The following is a 16,565-nucleotide window of genomic DNA, read 5'->3' as shown; positions in this document are numbered from 1 at the left end:
CTAAAAACAACTTCCTTTTTTTGTTTCGTACAACGGGCATACTTGCTAATCGTAAAACCATGTATTACATAGTAACTTTTCTGCATAGCTTTCCTCGTGCTAATGCGCCAATAAATATTTAGCAAGTTATATCGAAAATGTCTATGGTTTTGACATATTTCGTTCGAGCTCTCCTCCCTCCCTCCCCCTCCCTCCCTCCCTCCCCCTCCCTCCCTCCCTCCCTCCCTTCCTCCTGCCACTTTTCCTATATGAATGAAAGGAGTGTCAAACAACATTATTACTTGCACAACTTTATCGAAGTAAGCTCAAGAAGATCCTATATATAGCATCCCAAGATCCGTGTATGGTAGCTATGCAAAAATTTTGAAAGAGGAGGATAGAAGTGTGGGAGCAATGTTTGTCTTTAAAAAGACAATACGCTGCACTATGTTTATGCAAATATCGAAATGTGACAAAATATTTTGTAAGGACAGGCTAATCAGGAGACCGCCCTAAGAAATACCGAAATTGCTAAAAAGAATGAAATATCAATAAAGTAATGTTTCATAATTTTCAAGCTTCTGAATTATTCTTTTTGCAGCGGAATTGTTCTCCCGCTGTTTTTTTTTTTTTTGAGATTCATACTAATGTCATTTGTGCACAGCATAAGCCATGCATAGCAGAACTTCTAAAGCAGGACCATGCGAGACTTCATAGAACCAAAGAATTCTTACAGTAGAATACTGTTTAGCTTATGTTTCAGTACTGTGGTCCCACCGCACAAGGGCCACCCACGCCAACGTGCTCCGGAAAACATTTCTCCAAATCCTTCCCTTCTTGCAATAATGGAATATCATCTGACTCCCCAAGAGTTGATATAACTGTGGGATCACATGATGCATCAACTTCTCCAGTGCTTTCCCCGTGATAATCTTTCGGCAGCTCTTTAACCTCGTTGACTTGAGATACCTGTGTGTGTCATTCTTCAGTCGTTTGATGACGCCTGCGGTCACTGGCATGTACGTATATTTTCCGTTTTGGGACTCGCTGAGGCGGTGTAAAACGCGTAAAAACAGATGCGTCATTAGCGCATCTTGTTGGGCTAACTGGCCAATTTTCGCACTTTTTCACGTTGTGTGAAAGAACACCACACACAGGAACACAGAACAAGCGCAGCGTCCTGTCTATTCTTGAGTGTCATATTCCATTGTAAAGCGAATTGCATTAGCGACAAATGCGTGCCACGTGACATCGCTTCACAGTTATGGAAACAAGACATGAGAAGCCCGTTCATTATCAAATTTCTAGCACACATGACAAAAAACACTCTTCATATGCTGCTCAGGTACCTCTTAGAACTTTACACTTAGATGCAGGCTTCTGTGCTCATCATCAAAGCCAGCGTTGGTATAGAGAGAACTTCATGCTATGTCACCTGTTACCAGAAGTAGCACGAGACGTTCAGTGTTGGCATATCGAATGTTTTCACTCATTGTTAACACGTTAGATCACCACACATATGCAATCTATGACGCTTAGGACATGTGATGTCGTTGGATTACTTTGTCGCGTAAATAACAGCCTAATATTCTTAATTAAAAAAAAGGAGAGACACGCCTCTGTTTTATGCCGCCAGAAAAATATACCTTACAGAATGACCAGATCCATGAAAAACGGTCAGCAACACTGGTGTACTTACACGGTCTTTCCTGGCCGAATGCTTCCAGAGATGCCAACGCACCTACCCACTGCCGTCCGCAGCAAGGTCGGATGGTCCAGGCAACGGGGAAGCACGGAGAACTGGCCTTTGGCAGGCGTCTATAAAAAGACAGAACATAAAGCGTCAGGTATTCATATTTGCTCGCATGACATGCAATAGTTCGGGGCAGCAGCAGTAACATGCATACAAACAAGTGGTGTAAACATCTTTTGCAGTAAGTATGCAGATTACCGGAGTTGAATGCAGGCCGAGTTCTTATGTGAACTGCTGACAAAGTATTCAAAATGTTCATCGTGTCTCGAAATAAAGGCTGGTTACGGCTTCTTCCTGCACTGAACCTCTATATTCGCTACTTTTTCTTTGTCAATAATTACACGGAACTCAAATCTTGCGACTCCTTTAGTTTATTCCGCTGTACCCACACATAAAAGAGAAGAGAGAGAGAAAAAAAAAAGAAAACGTACTCCATGCACGTGCACTGAATGCCTTGGAGTAGTGAAAACCAAGCAATACTAGCAAAATAGTACTTTCGATCAATGGAGGCCATTTCTGATTATATTTGGTTGTAGGATTTCAACTAGAAATATGCCTCTAAAATTCAGTAAGCAAAGTACCAATATTTCATGGCTGCTATATACTAATGTAACGTGTTAAGCATTGCTGGTCTCTCAATAGCTGGCGGAGAGTACTAGGGATCAGTTTTGAGCTAGTTTTCTTGATCGATCAGTTTTTTATTCATATATACTGTTAATAATAATAATATTTGGGGTTTTACGTGCCAAAACCACTTTCTGATTATGAGGCACGCCGTAGTGGAGGACTCCGGAAATTTTGACCACCTGGGGTTCTTTAACGTGCACCTAAATCTAAGCACACGGGTGTTTTCGCATTTCGCCCCCATCGAAATGCGGCCGCCGTGGCCGGGATTCGATCCCGCGACCTCGTGCTCAGCAGCCCAACACCATAGCCACTGAGCAACCACGGCGGGTTATACTGTTAAGGATTACGTAATTGAGCGTTTTATTTACACTGGCTTCATTTTTCCGCAAGATGCCCATAAGAGGAAACCCCTGTCCCACGGCAAGATTTAATGTCATTCAAATCGAATGGCATTCGATGCATCGAATGCCATTCGGTCTTTTGCGGTGCTACACAGTAAAGTATAATGGCATTCGCAAATGATAGCAACGACGATCTCGAACAAAATTTGTGAAATTCAAAAAAAAATTGTGCTTATTAAACGTGTTCAAAAACTCTTGGGAGTACTTTTAAAACGGACGAAAACATTTTTACGCCAATTATTCACAACTAAAAGCACTTCGATCAACACATCCAATATGGCCGACCACCGCAATGTCATCGCGGCAAAAATAATCATTCCTCTTTATAAGTCCAAAGAATATCTTCTGGCATTGCTGAAGTTCGCATTATTTTTTTGCGTTGCGTGTCGCTGTTGTCTATCTGGGGTAAAGGGTACACACTCGGTTCGAAATCGAATGCGAATGAGTTCCCCTAGCTCATTCGATGGCAAATGGCATTGCATTCGAATTACATGAAATTTTCCCGTGTAAATACCGATTAGTGCGATAATATGCGAATGCCATTCGATTCGAATGACATTAAATCTTCCCGTGCGACAGCGGTATAACTTCCAATTGTTTAAAGGTGCTGGGCAACTGAGCATTGCAATTTTCACTGCGGAAGAATTTCTGCTACAAAGCGACAACCAAACTTACGGAGCACACGGCAGCGCGCGGCAAGGACTGGCTTCGCCGTATCGCATGCTGTAGCGCCAAGGGCGGCGCGACGTTTTACGAACCTGAATTCGCTCATCGTCAGCGAAAACTGCCCGGCTTTTCAGTGCAGCCTGTAAGCGGTAACATCGTGCACCGCAGATGAGCACGCGATAAAGAGAAACTGACAAGCTCGCCGTTTCTTGGCGCAGGCGGAACAAGTTTCGCTGCGTAACGTCACATGGTATCGAGCGCATCATCAGACGACGTAGAAAAGACAGCGCTCGCCGTGCTCATTGCACTTGTGTCGTACCCTGTCAATTGGTTTCTGTACGAAAATAATCAACGACAGAAGCACCTATTCGCAAGCACTAATAATTTTTCCTTCATCAATCAGGGGCTGCCCTTACACTGCAACAGACGACGCAGTCGGCCACAACAGTCTTGTTTTGGCCGGGTCAGTGTAGTTCCTTTTTGGGAAGACGGTCCGAGCAGACGTGGCAGTACATACATCAGCCGTTGTACGTACATACATCTCCCATGTCAGCCCCACGAGGGCACACCACTTAGCGCAATTTCGTCATATCTAACATCTGATAAATGAGCAAAATACCGCGCGGTCATGATTTAGGAACATCTGAAAGTCAAACTAAAGTTGAGGGTAGGAAGGAGCGAAGAAAAAATTGTGTCCTTCTAGGCACAGGTTGAAAAGTGAAGCGCGCCTCGTTGTCGTACAGGTAACTCAAACTTCCTGTTGCCATTCAAAACGTAAATGGTGACCCCTACGTAATTTTCTTTTTGCTTCTGTAGTGTTCATTAACATTTAATGGTGGTAATGTCACAACAGATACTTGGTCACCGCAATGTTCTCCAGCGTAACCGTGCCAAAAGCATCCAAACACCTTTGGAAAATATAAATTTTACTTTTTCTTCTCGTGGAAAAAAGGAAGAGCAAGCGCTAACATATGCCGAAGCGAAATTTCCGTCTGCGCGTTAGCTAGCATCAATCGGCTCATGAGCAACTGTCAACAAGTAGATTCAGTTTCTTACAACACCGCAGAAAAATGCGCCCGGCCAAATCAAAAAGATATCACAATATAGCAACCGCGGAAGTTTTTTTTTCGTTTTGTCTTGTAGCTGTTTTGATAAGGATTGCGCTTGTTTCTTCATAACGACTGCAGAAAAAGTGCGCTTACCTCTCGTCCACTAGGAAACGCAAGAATTTCGCCTTGTGTTGCTCCCGATTTGCCACCCCACACAGCCACGCGGCACGCCTTGTGTCCTTTTTTTTTTGTTTTTTCGACATTGCCGGAACATTCGCGGGCACAGAAAGAAAAATTTTCACTGCAGAGCAGACGAAAAAAACGTTCACGTGCTTAGAAAGCGGCAGGAGCAGACGAACACAATGCCGGCCGAAGCGATAAGAGCGAAAGCGCCCCCTCTGGGGCAACGAATGAAGCGCGTAAATAAAGATATAGGACGGCAGAAAAGGAAAATAGCGGAAAACGCATTTCATTTCTACAGATAATTGTATCACCTTTCTTTATTACTATGTAGGTTGAGAAGATAAAGCCACACTAGCAAAAGTTACTGAATTTTCCTTTGGCTACCAGTGTCTTGGCGACGCTTTATTGCCAGCACTGAATCTAGTCAAGCCCATGCTTGACTTGATTTAAATGGCGCCTGTCGTGAACGCGCCAAAAGAAACGCCGTGAGCGTCTTGGGCGCTTTCGCACCAGGCGTCATTTATATCAAGTGAAGCATGAGCCTTAAGATGCATTTCTGAATAAGTGGGTAAGGCGGGCTTATCGTTGCTCGACAACTAAAAATCTCTCCGGGCCAGTGGCATGCACTAGGGAACTTTCTTCTTGTAGTGCGGAGGGACTAATGACAGGCGCATCAAGCTGCACGTCTCTTCTATTGCGTCATTATTCTTGCATAAGGGAAGAAAAAGAAAATTCCACTATACGCTAACGGTTGCTACAGCGAACGACTTTGAACCAGCTGATACATGGAACATCAGCATTGCAATTATAGTACTGTATTCTCTAGTTGACGAGAGCGTCAGAAGATGGCGCCACAAGCGCCACATGGGCACTTCCGTGTTTCCAGTATTTCGGTAAACCGGAAACTGCGTTGTTCATAGACAGAGAGAGAGGCTCAAGCTCTCGGTTAGGCCTCAGCATTGTGTGCACAGTGTCACCATAATAATTGCTACTGGCGGTCCAGGATCTGGACACGCCCGGCACCTAATTAACCTTCTCTACAGAAACATGCCTGCGCTTGATTGTTCCCAATTTTGCGACAGCAAACTCAGGGTAAGCAGCGCTAGCATGCGTCTGACGATTTGCCTGTGGCCGTAAGGAACCCCAGACGCGTTCTAAGTTGGGAAACGTGGCAGTGGAGGAAGCCGACGGAGCAAGAGGGCTCTGTAAAAACAAGCAAGCTACGAGTGAGGCACGCATGTGAACAGCGGAAGTTTTCTCCACGCAGCAGACTGGGTCTTCGACGCACGATACCCCCGCACGCATACGTTTGACCGGACTAGGCAAGTGAAATGAGCGCTTAGCTGCTAAAACAAGGTCGAAAATTTCAACACTGTGTTGCGATCGATGATTTCCTCTATCCGTCGGCGCCTGTGTGCTCTCAAAGAGAAGCACTATTTTTTTTTCACGCCCGTGACAACCGATTCCATTCAGAACGCGTATAACGACGAGAACTCCGACCGTATATATACTCTCACAGAGTTAAACTGGATGAGTTGTTCAGTTTTCTAGTAGACTTGCCATTATGGCGATATGTGTACGGTAAACGGTACCGGCGAAATTCGTTACCGAGCATGTTTCACTTGGTCTAAAGTGCGTTCGTGGACTTGAAACCAAGTTCGTAGTAGAATATCTGCAGGAAATAAACGACAAGAAGTGTGAGACAATAGCGGAACTTCTATAAACTCGGGATAAAAAGCTATAAACGTTTGGGAAGTTAGGGCTCCACTTCAATAAAACTTGTAATATTACCAAGTAACGAAAACAACTTTTCTTGGGATAAGCTCCGACTAGACAGCTGAAACTAATCTCGATAAAACGCAAACGAAAAGCTATTAGCCCTAGGATTACACAATACACTGGACTAAATTATAGAGGCATCACACTATGCACGCCTAACACACACGAAGACAGGACGGATAATACTAAACAAGCTGGCAACACAACACCAGACGCAAATTGAAGAAAAGAGAGATATTCCACCGGACATCAGGAACACCTTCATAATCTCCCCACCCCAGAGAACGTGCACCAAGCCATAACGCAGAGACGGAAAGCAAGAGCTCAAATACTCAACAAAGTGCTCAAAGACGCTAAACATGTGGTTTATGTTGATGCTGCAAAGTATCTGTCACAACCAACCATGACATTGGCAGTTGTTACGGCTACAAAAATGGATATTGCAACAACTAGCTCCATACGTACCAAACATCCAGAAGAAGGGGAAGAGGCTGCAATAGCTTTAACATACTCATCAAGCGCTGCATCATGCATCGTCACCGACTCCAAAGCAGCCGTAATTAATGACACCAAGGGACTTATGTCACCTCAAGCATACCGAATTCTCATTGGAACACATTATACCCTCAGAAGAACTGTTCGACTCTTCTGGACTCCAGGCCTTGCTGGGGTGATTGGGAACAACGCTGAGCACGACGCTGCCCGAGCAAGCATAAACTGGGAGAGTCACTTGCATGGCCCATCTCTCTCTCTGGACAACAAATCCCCGAAGAGACCCAAACAGAACTATGGCCCCCAGAACCAGATCAAGAAATAACAGCTTCCCAATACGAACGGATGAATACTTGCGGAGAAATACTCGAATACTACCGAAATGCTCGCTATAACTACCATCCTCCTGACAAATCATTAAACAAAACAACAAGCAACTAAATGGATGCCCCTACAAACAAGCTCCTTCCCTGCGCCACTACTCATGGACGGAATACACCCAAAAGCATACTCTGCACACTGTAAGACATGCAATACAACACGTGGAGACCTCCATCACACTATATATGGGCATGTACATCAGCTTCAAACAATATCAGACACAGCATAAACCACAATGCTAAAATAAAAACCCCTGAGCAGTGGGAGGCTACACTGCTCAGCGAATGCCCAGAAGACCAGCTCTGGGATACCAGGCTTGCGGAGGATTCCGCTACGGTTCAAGGTCGGGCCTGCGTCTGACGGAAAAAAGAGCTTTGCGGGGCTAGCTTCCCAGCCTCCCCGTTCCCTTTCGAACCATGCAGGAACTTTTCAATAGAGATGCGTTATCTCTCTCGCTCGATAAAAGAAAAGATTTGGTCAGCGGTAAGTAAACTACCGCTAGCCATTAATATTATCAATATATGATTATTCATCCATAATTGTTTTGAATGCGTGCGTCTCCAACCCCTACATGAAAACAATTTCGTGCTTTTTGAAGATTCTATGTATACTGCGCTAACTCATCCGTGCACGCATTGACCAGGACTTCCTTTCTTTTCACTTCATCTTTCCATTCACATTTTTCCTTCACCCAGCGCAGTGTAGGACGCTCTTTATTATTTACCGCAATCTACACAAGCGTGGAGAGCTAGGCTAGTCGGTGAATAGGGTGTTCCAGCTAACATTAGCCAAGCTGTTTAAGAAAAAAAAGTTATTAAGGAAGCACGGTGCAAGATACGATTTTAAGACCTACGGTGTTCAATTGTCGTAACGCTATCGACCGAACACAGTAGGTGTTCGGGCGATACCGTCTCGATACCAACACCATGTTTTCCTTTAAATCCTTTTTTTTTTTGTTCGGCAGCTCGGCTAGTGTTAGCTGGGACACAGGGTATATTCACGGTCTTGAAGCGCAAAGACGCACACAGAAAACTGAGGCACAATATGTGCTTACTAGAACTTTTTTTAACGCTATCTAGTTAACATCAGTGCTTTGCCTTTCTTCTCTTTGTCTAATCTCCAACATGTCCAGGAAACGCTGTGGACGTGTACCGCACGAAGTCCGCACTTCGTCAAACGAATGACGAAGTGTGGCGCTTCCGCAGCTTGTTCAGGAATTCATTCGAACCTTTAACACAGCCCAAGCGAACATTGACATAACACAAAAGGTACAAAAGATTAGACGTTCTAAATAAACTAGACCACCTCTCTATCTTAGTTCAGGAATTGTGATAGAATTAAATGCACTTGACATCTGGCCACTCCTGAGTCACCTTTAGTGAGTGTATCTTGAAAATTTCTTTAGAATTTTCTTCCGTTATTATTTAAACGGTCTTGCTCAACAAAACGACAAGCTGACGATACACTGACCTATCCCGGTTCGAACAGGCGCTCAAGGTCCCTCCCGATATTTACAAATGTTTGCTTTCTTTTTAGGCCATTTAACAAACAACATGTAATCTATCTACAAATACTAGCAACATCGGTCATCTAGGTAAGAAAAGCTTTCTGATACAGAAGGACACAGTGGGCAACACTGAAGAATCCCACCGCATTTGTGAAAGGTTTTTTTCCAGGCCAAGATGTTTATTAGGCACAACCTGCGATAATTAGGGAGTCTCCTCTTCTGGTTTATTTTTTATGTACTTTCTCATTCGAAGCAAGTTGCGAGTCGCCGTCAACACCTCGGCTTTCTCTACGCCTGGTGTCATCAACTAACGCTGTTACTCCCCGGGTAATGATCGAGCGGGTGAAGGTGGCGCCGTGTTGGAAGAATACCAGGCGTGTATAGCAGGCGTCTGCGTTCAAGCTTCCACCCTGACGCCCCGGGGGAGGGCTAGCCGCGACGATTCTTTCCAGCTGTGCAGTTGCCGCACAGTCGTTTTAACGTGTTTCACCGGCCGTTTTCTTTGTTTCGTTATTTTCGTATCGTGGGCGCCGCGCTTTTATTGACGTCGCCTAGCCGCCGCCACGAGGAAAGGACGTTTGTAAACTGGCAGCCACGACTGCGTCGCTGCACGCAGGTTACCGAGTTTATTCGTACAAAATGGCACAGTCCTAAAATACGTGAGTGTTTAAACTTCACGGAAGGGGTGAGAAAAAGACCTAATACCGTGTTATCAATGAACCAGCCGTTCATATCCGGATAAGGGCATAAATATTTGAAACTGAGGCTGCTCATCTTACTGTTTACTATATTAAGGTTTTCAATTTTATCTCATTTTAGTTTTTAACACTTTATCATTTTATTCCCTCTCATATTGCTGTATTATTTCTTATTACCAAGGATTTCCTGTCAGTAGGCCCTATTGTTTGGTTAACTCTTCATGCTTAAAAGCTAATAAAACATAAAATTTTTGTGTCGCCAACGTTAAACACGATTGGCTACATATTTACACGCCACTTGCGGTTTGTCGTTAGCCTGGGATCCTCAACAGCGCTGAAAAGACAAGAGCAGACACGGGAACGACCACACACGGCGCTGTGCTTTCGTTTCTACGTCTGTTCCTGCCATTTTAGCGCTATTCAGGTTCTCAGTATAACTAGCCCAAATCAATCCCTTGGTCATTGTTAGCATTTTAGTTTCTCACTGTCAGCCAGAAGTCACATCTTGTATTTTAAGATACTGTGAGCATTATTTCACCCCTTCATCTTCTCCATCTGTATATATTCATCATCATGGCCAGCGTCATCGTCTTTTAGCGCGCGACCTGAGAAATAAACCATTGAGGCTGAACAGCTGTCTCGCAATATTTATACATGATATTCAGCGTTATTGACTACAATACTGGCAGAAATGAAATTCTTGACCATGACGGCGTTGGGAAAGTGCAAGAAGTGAAAGTATTTTGAGTTCACTGTGTATTATTGTTGTTGTTGTTGTTGTTGTTTTGTTTCTTCTTTTTTTCCCTTTCTATGGAACCAGACCCTTCCTTACCTCAGGAGTAGGAACAGGAGCTGCTCACTCATAGGTAATTAATCCCCGGGGTGTAATAGCTTGATACAAATAAAATAAATTGCAGCCTGTCCATTTACCGAGTGGCGAAAGAATGGTCCTTGCGCGAAACTGGAAGTTGCAAGCTTGTTTTAGATGACGATAGAATTGTGGTGCGTGATAAACAAAAGCGCGGAACGGAATTACCGGTGCCAAAGTTTAGGCACTGTCGGGAGACATCTTAAGGATAGCACGAATGGGTAAGTGTTACTTATTGAGGAGCAACGAAAATGTGAAGGAATAAGATTGGAAGCATTAACATAATTACAGACATAACGAATCGAACCCATTTAGTAACAGTCACTTCAACAGACTCGCAATTTACAATGCTAACGATCACAAACTCAAGAAATCACATATACAGAGCCAATTCTCGCTCGATGGCTTATTTTGATCCAATATAACGTCGTTTCTGCGAGGCTATACTCATGTATAATTTTAGCCAAAGCTAGAATGCTGCGCGCATTCGGCTACTGATGTGAAAGGAAATCAGCGGACACTAGCGATACCTCTAGCTCTGAAGTAACCTGCTGCGACAGCAACAAGCTCCCACCACGGACGCCGCCATCTTCTCGAGCGGTGGTGTCCAAATACGCGCCCCAGTGAGGCCTCTTTGCGGTTAACCGTAACATATCTCCATGGTATTAAAAAAAAACAGCCAAAGAAGACGCACAAAGGAAACATACAAGAAGAATGGAAAGAGGCTCTTTCCTCCCTTCTTGTATGTTTCCTGCGTGCATCTTTTTTGGCTGGTTTTTTCTCAATACAATGCACCAACTAGTCCAACAACGTGTTTTACGAGATCTCGAAGGCCACTCTTTCGCTAATCGTATGCGCCGAAAACGATTGCGGAGCCGGAAATATGTGATGGATGGTTTGTAAACAACCTATTTTTCTCTCTTCTTTTCGTTACGTGTCGCTCAACGTCTTCATCCAATACAGCAATGCAATGATCGGTAAGCCTTCAGAATGCATGAGCGTAGACATCTCTGCGCGGCTATCGACACCCTCACCAACTGACGAACTCTTCTGCGCAATAGCTGAGTAGTTAGCGCATACGGTAATCATCCCCAGATTGCCTCGAGGGCAAACGTTCGATTCCCAGCGTCACTATTGGTAGATATATAGTCTTTTTTTTTAAACAAATGCAGACAGGTCTGCCTCAGATAGCGTGCTCTATAGCCTGCTACTCTGCACAGAAGGAAGTTAAAGAAAGGAAGGTTCGGCGACGGAGAGGGTAGATTATACGGATGCTTAGATGCACATCATCTTGCAGCGCTGTTGTAATGGTCCGGGCCCAAACTGAATGCTGCAGAAATGTTCCCGAACATCCCTCAACAAAGGTTGTTGCACATCTCGTCCAGTCGATGCCAGCAAATCTTCTGTTTGCCATGTGGAGTGGGTGAAGCGTATATGAGGATGTGGCCTAACGATACCGTATAGCAGGAACGACGGGACGAAAGGACACAGCAAAGGCCATTTTTTGTGTGTGTCCAGCTCTCGCTTGGTGTCCCAGTAGAAGAGCCGCGTTATTCGAGGGTACATACGGCATTCGTGGGTGGCGTCGAGACATTCTACGCATCTGCATGCCACGCCACCGGCGCCCAACTTACGTCACGCCGAGGAGACGAGGAAACGTGCTAATGAAGGCCTCCAAGGTGCGCCAGTGCGGGCGTGGGCGGTGGGCCGACAGTAATTTGTGCCAGCCAGGTCGGCGGCCGCCCATTACTGAGCGCTCTATGCGCCATTTTCGCAAAATCCTAGAGTGCCCTAGAACAAACACTCTAACATCCTCAAGCGTAGGCAAAGCATTGAAACATCTTTTCCGTGCTGTCCAAACCAATAGGCTTGCTGCTCCCATAGATACTAGAGCTAGAGCTCCCTCTTGTTGTAATTTTTGGAAGGAACTCTATTATAGTTAGAACCTCTTAGTCATCCCACCCAACCTCGAACACGTTCGCCGATGCTCTAGCGTGAATAGTAGTGCCTGAAGTTATCCGCGTAACTTGCAACTGTATACGTGATGTGCAGGCAAAGTGACCGCGCAGTTAGGCTAACGTGCGTATGCGAGCTCCATGGAAACGCAATGCCCGGTCTTGCTTTGGCGTCCTCTTCCAATGTTGTCAAGACTTCATGCCGTCGCTGCCGAATGCAAGGCCTTTGTATCCCCTTGCGTCGAGCTCTCTCACCTTCCTATTATGTGCAGCTGAGCACTCTTCCTGCGTGGAGTAACGCGTGCTTCCGGCCTACATTTTTTCGGCTGCAGCAGCAACGGTTATGGAGATAGCGTGTGTGAAACTGAAGCGTCCTCTATGCAAATACCAGTTGCCATAAAAGCGGCAGCTGAAGATCCGGCAAAACATTAAGTATGTCAACAAAATAATCATACAATGGAGTTCAAAAATATTTCCTCTGTAAAATGAAAAAAAGAAAGTACCTTTGAACTAACACTTATTTTCGAATATATAAACTTAACAGCTCATGAGAGTGGCTTGTTGGGCTAGTTGGTACATGGTTATACTAGGAGAACGCCAGCAAACTTGAAAGTAGAAAAAATTGAAAAGCAGACAGTGCTTTCCAGCCACCTTCCTGTCGCTTTGTCTATGTCTGCCTCTCGATTTTTCATATTCTCAAGTTTGCTGGCATTCTCCTAATGCAAGCTTGACGGCAAGTCAACATTTCCACGAAGAAGGACAGAGAATGCTGCACCTACAGATGCATGCCGCGGCCTTCATCAGGTCGCAAATCTCGCCCCTCTGTCGGTGCGAGTCACGTGACTCGCATGCAGCCGAGAGTCGCGGGCAACTGCACGGATTTGCCAGCGAGTCAAAGCGACGATTGACGATTAAGACACTCTGGCGCTCGAATCCGTTGGCTTTTTCCGTGACGCGCGCGCGTTTCTTTATTTTTCTAAAGCCTAATTCATCTTAATTCAAGCAATTGACTCGTCCTCGCGAGCGATTCTTATTGCTGCCGTCAGCCTGATGGGAACGATCCATAGGGCACCTCGGAAAGATAGCCGCAACAGAGCCGCGTCGTCGGCTTAAAACGCACCTCGGTGAAGCAGTGATCGAGGTCTGCAAGGCTTACATAAAATAGATAGATAGATAGATAGATAGATAGATAGATAGATAGATAGATAGATAGATAGATAGATAGATAGATAGATAGATAGATAGATAGATAGATAGATAGATAGATAGATAGATAGATAGATAGATAGATAGATAGATAGATAGATAGATAGATAGATAGATAGATAGATAGATAGATAGATAGATAGATAGATAGATAGATAGATAGATAGATAGATAGATAGATAGATAGATAGATAGATAGATAGATAGATAGATAGATAGATAGATAGATAGATAGATAGATAGATAGATAGATAGATAGATAGATAGATAGATAGATAGATAGATAGATAGATAGATAGATAGATAGATAGATAGATAGATAGATAGATAGATAGATAGATAGATAGATAGATAGATAGATAGATAGATAGATAGATAGATAGATAGATAGATAGATAGATAGATAGATAGATAGATAGATAGATAGATAGATAGATAGATAGATAGATAGATAGATAGATAGATAGATAGATAGATAGATAGATAGATTACGTCCTGTCGTATCTCCAAGGTTGCTAACCGAAATTACAGCGAATAGTATGTTTTTTTTTTCTCCTTAAAGGAACACCTAATCAAAAATAAAGCAAGTGTAGCGATAACGTGGCCCTAATTTCATCGAAAGAAGTTGCAAACATAATTGCATTAGAGACATTTATGCGTTAAAACTATATCCTTTAGACTTTCATGCCGTATCTCAGCGATGATTTGTGACAGAACACCTACCGGGTGTTCCATTAACGAGCGCAGTATTTTCCGTTTACTGTGCATTTGCGACGGCGAATCCGCGGCGAAGTTTCACGCGGGCAAAGCGAGCGAATTCTCCGTGATGTACAAGAAGGCTAAATTTCGACTCGTTCTTCCTTCCTTTACAGGGTGATCATTTTTTAAGTTTTATGGAATTTTTAAAAATGCCTTGTTGCACATAACATGATTATAGTCCTTGAGCTGTATCATTCTGAGAGGCGGACATTACTTACACGAGAAATCGAAACCTACATTCAAATAATTAACAAGATATTCACTGATTATCTTATGAATTAGCTAATTTACGGTACGTACATGTTGCAATTTACTAATTGTGGCCGGTGAGTTTGCAAGGCGTATCCGCTTGTAATGAACTTCCAGAATGACGCCAGTTAAGAGAAATGCGCCATTAAACTTGACCTAAAGATGCATATTGTTCTACGTACTTTTTTAACGAAATGCTATGTTATGCATTGAACCAGAAAACAACTGGGACGCTCATTAATCTTGTTCCACATTTCGGGAAATAACGTATCTCGAAACTGGTGTCATACTTGAAATTAATTTCGAGTAGATAGGTCTTGCAAACTCACCGTTTACAGCTAGTAAATTTTAATGTGTCGTAATGTAATTAAATGAGAATTATAAAGTTTTTGTTAATTATTATAATATCTGTTTCGATTTATCGTAGTATAAATGGCCGCCTCTACGAATAGTCCAGATCAATGACAGGAAGTATGCTATCTGCCACAGGCGATTTTTTTTTCTTAAGTTCTGCAAAAGCTTAAATATGATCGCCCTGTACATGTAAGCAGCCATTCAATACACGAAACGCTGCATCAATGTGAAGCAGAAGAACTTATTTGCAGCGAATTGTATTAAATTTCATTTAGTGCACCTTAATGGATCGAGGGAATTACATAAGGTGAGCGTACGAAGTACGAACTAAAGCAGCAACAAAGAAGACTAGCGTGCATATAAAACGCAAAAAAATACAAAACGAAAAAAGTAAGACAATGTGGTACGACCACAACTCGCGGTTCCATATTTCGTTTTTCAAGCGGCGTAGCTTGAAACCTTTTTCGGTGGCAGGGTAAAAGGGGGAGAGCGATTATGCATTGGACAGGGGACAGGGAGGGTGAGGAGGGAGGGGGTAGGGGGCTAGGCAGGCCCCACAACACAGAAATTTCTGGGGGGGGGGAGAGGGGGGCGCGGTGGCGCGTTCTCGGTGTGACGCCTCCTGGCTGCGCCACTGAAATATTCTGACAATAATATACAGCATTAACTGAGGTTGTAGTATGTCGTATATGTACGTTCAAGTTACAGGAAACAGCAAACACAGAATACCTGCAAAAAATCAATAAATAAGGAAATACAGGCAGACACAACGCCAGATGACATCGACCAAAAGCGAAGCATTCTTCATGTCACTAACTCGTGAACCATGCGTGTGTACATACGAAGTGCGGCTTTCTAGGCCTAAATATCAGTATTAAAGAGCAGCACTTCATGCGAAGAACTGATTTTATTTGCAGTGAAATACAGACGCGCTGCATATCATATAAACATTTTTACGTGCACTGCATCATGCATATGTTATTTCGTAAAATTTTCAGGGGTGATCCATAGTGTCATGGCGTACTTGTGGTGTTTCTTCTATAGTTTCGGTTTTCTTCTATAGTGCAAATGCGGCTCGAAGCGCGCCAAGCGTCTAAACGCACTCGGTTGTCCGCGAGAAAAGGTTTCCTATGCCGTTTGTCGAATCATGGTGTCCACGGCGTTGAGCGTTAGAGGACAGATGCGTACGAAAAAGTGCGTCGATCTCAGCGAGAAAGCTTTAGTTCAACATAGAAACAAACACTCTGCGGCCTGCCCCTGAGAATCTGCAGCAGCCTTCTTTGACCTACACGTGCCGCCATTTGCTTGCACATGACACTGACCATGACATTGAGTGTCTAATGAGTATATGAATATATGTATCGGTGTCCCTCCAGCTTGTGGCCATCACTGCATTGTCTAACTTAGGCGCACGTCACTCATGTGCTGCAAAGTATTAGGGACCCTTCAATAATTTTTTGCTTGATGTTCGCACTCCTTAGGCCTAACCTTGAAGCTCCTTCCCCACTGAGTAATGTATACTCTCAAGGCAACGGCACGCTCTACACATAACGCGCCCTCTCGAAGGCATCCATCCATCCATCCATCCATCCATCCATCCATCCATCCATCCATCCATCCATCCATCCATCCATCCATCCATCCATCCGTCCGTCCGTC

The 16,565-nt window shown here is 44.0% G+C and overlaps 1 long non-coding RNA gene across 2 annotated transcripts in view; it reads right to left on the bottom strand.

Moving 5' to 3' along the window:
• Positions 1 to 16,565, bottom strand: part of LOC139050995 (uncharacterized) — a 177,069-nt gene that overhangs the window by 72,684 nt on the left and 87,820 nt on the right. The window contains exons 1-2 of one of the 2 annotated variants that reach the window (XR_011509184.1): positions 4,629 to 4,799; positions 1,679 to 1,797 (exon numbers count right to left, since the gene is read on the bottom strand). This is a non-coding gene — a long non-coding RNA (uncharacterized lncRNA). Of the gene's footprint in view, positions 1 to 1,678; positions 1,798 to 4,628; positions 4,800 to 16,565 lie in introns of those variants that run through there. The other variant, XR_011509183.1, reaches the window with a different exon arrangement.

This window comes from Dermacentor albipictus, chromosome 10, assembly GCF_038994185.2.
Source record: "Dermacentor albipictus isolate Rhodes 1998 colony chromosome 10, USDA_Dalb.pri_finalv2, whole genome shotgun sequence".
Lineage (NCBI taxonomy): Eukaryota > Metazoa > Arthropoda > Arachnida > Ixodida > Ixodidae > Dermacentor > Dermacentor albipictus.
The sequence above is the reverse complement of the archived record's forward strand: the minus strand, read 5'-3'. Positions and strand labels throughout refer to the sequence as shown.